We start from the raw sequence: 2202 nt of genomic DNA, 5'->3' as shown, positions 1-2202 counted from the left end.
TGTGAGATAGCAATAGTAATCATAACAGCTCTGTCACGGGCCGATATTACAAGTAGTGAGAGCCCTTTACATCAAAAATACTGCTGGGGCGCCTGGGTGGCTCAGTCGGTTGAGCCTCCGGCTTCGGCTCACGTCATGATCTCTCAGGTTGTGAGTTTGAGTCCCCCATCGGGCTCGCTGCTGTCAGCCTGTCAGTGCAAAGCCTGCTTCGGATCCTCTGTCCCCCTCTCTCTACCCCTTCCCCGCTTGCGCTCTGCCCCAAAATAAATAAATATCTTAAATAAATAAATAAATACTACTAATGAAAAAAATTATTCAATGACCCTTGTGAAATCACGGCAAGGGAGATTTTATTCAAGGCAATAAGGACTAGGGACCACTGTAATGGGGAGCATTGGACCCAAGTCTGAATACCACATGGGCACATGAGACTGATAGCCACGGGGCAGGGTGGGAGCCAGTGGATGGATATTATTAAGAGGAAACATCAGGGGTAAATGGAGATTCTTGCTAAGTGGACCAAGGAGGATTCTTGCTGAAGGCAGGCTGAGGGGATCAGAAATCCTCTGCGGGATGGTGGAGGATAAGAAACTGGATCCAGATGGCAAAGGTCGGGGATCCTGGCTGTGTTGACTCGGCAGGATTGTCACCAAAATGGGGCAATGCAGAGGTGAAGATGAGAGTCCGAAAGTCAAGGTCCTGCTTGCGACGTTCAGCGGAGCCGAGTAGTTTGGTAGAGGAGGGAATCTTCGTGAATACGAGTATTAAATGTCTTCCGACCTGGTTGCTTAGGACTGGTTGATAGCAAAGGGGGAGCGAATGGAGAAACCGAGGCACCAATGCCTTTAGAAGCGGGCCCAACAACTGACCTTCCGGCCAATCCCACCTTGCCCAGAGGCGATGGCCCACGCGGCAAAACATTTCTTCCTTAGACCTCAGATGCCGGAAAAATTCATCTCCGTTTTGATTTTCCAGTTGCAGACCTTGCGCATAAGGAAGTAGCCGAGCCGAGACTGATGGTTCCAAACAGCACAGTGAACCAGCTGGGGAACGAATGGGGGATCCAAGCGCTTCCCCAGGCGCTTCCCCACCCGAACCTAGGAACTCAGGACGCCACTTCCGGGAGGCCTCACCTGGATGCCCACTTCCCCTGGCTCAGGAGTTGGAGGCACTTCGACAGGCACTCTAGGGGCCTCTGGACTACAGGTATGCTTAGAAAACACCTCTCTTTTAAAAAGCAAGCTCACGGGGCACCTGGGTGGCTCAGTCGGTTGAGCATCTGACTTGGGCTCAGGCCACGATCTCACGGTTCGTGAGTTCGCGCCTCACCTCGGGCTCTGTGCTGACAGCTTGGAGCCTGCTTCCAATTCTGTCTCTCTCTTTCTCTCTCTCTGCCCCTTCCCTGCGCATGCTCTCTCTCTCTCAAAAATAAATAAACACTAAAAAAAATTTAAAAAGCAAGCTCACCGACCCCTTCATTTTTCAAGGATGGCAAAAAGATTGACTGGATTTCACACGTCCAAGGAAGCAGAGTTTCCCTTCTTTCCCCTTCCAGGCCGCTGCAAACATGTCACCGCCAAACCACCAAGGTTTTGCTGGGACGCAGTGGGACGGTGCGACTTTACCTCGTGAGCTTCTTCCTCGCCATCTGTGCTCCCCCAGCACTCCTCAGTTAAAACAGACATATGGAATTGGAGAATCGGCCCCAGAAAGAAAAAAGCGAGAGTCCCGAGCTAAAGGGTTTGGGGGGGAAACGTGCGTTTTCAGAGAAGGAATGAGCAGCCGTTGGCTCTCGCGGGCTGGTTAATCATAATCAGCAGTGGGCACCCCAGGGCCCCCACCCCACCCCGGGCACAGTCACTGCCCCTCGGTGGCCAATGGACGGCCTCCTGCCGGTCGGGACCTTATTACTTCCTCCCTCCCCGCCCCCCACCCCTGCTCCGCCTCCTAGGCCTCACTTGGGGCTGCAATTAAACTTTTCAACTTGGAAGGTAAACATCAGGGAGCCAAAGGGGTGGGTTTGGAGGCCTCACGGAGACAGCTAAGAGGTCGGCCCCGGAAGCAGCCAGCGGAGGCCGAAGGGCTAGAGGAAAAGGCAGACCGAGGGGGGAGGTCTGCGTGTCTCCCACAGGCCCCCCAGCGCGGGGAGGGAGGTGGGGAACCGGTGGAGGGGTGGAGGATGGGAGCTTTACGGAGAAAGCC

The 2202-nt window shown here is 54.1% G+C and overlaps 1 long non-coding RNA gene across 1 annotated transcript; it reads right to left on the bottom strand.

Annotated features, from left to right (window-relative positions):
- Positions 1-333: 333 nt before the first annotated feature.
- LOC122230549 lies at positions 334-1910 on the bottom strand. Its single transcript, XR_006207533.1, has 2 exons — positions 1472-1910; positions 334-1043 (listed from the first exon to the last, which is right to left on the bottom strand). It is a non-coding gene; the product is annotated as an uncharacterized LOC122230549 (long non-coding RNA).
- Between the last annotated feature and the right edge of the window lie 292 nt (positions 1911-2202).

This window comes from Panthera tigris, chromosome C2 (assembly GCF_018350195.1).
Source record: "Panthera tigris isolate Pti1 chromosome C2, P.tigris_Pti1_mat1.1, whole genome shotgun sequence".
In the NCBI taxonomy this organism is placed as follows: domain Eukaryota; kingdom Metazoa; phylum Chordata; class Mammalia; order Carnivora; family Felidae; genus Panthera; species Panthera tigris.
Note: the sequence above shows the minus strand (reverse complement) of the source record. Positions and strands in the feature narration are given on the sequence as shown.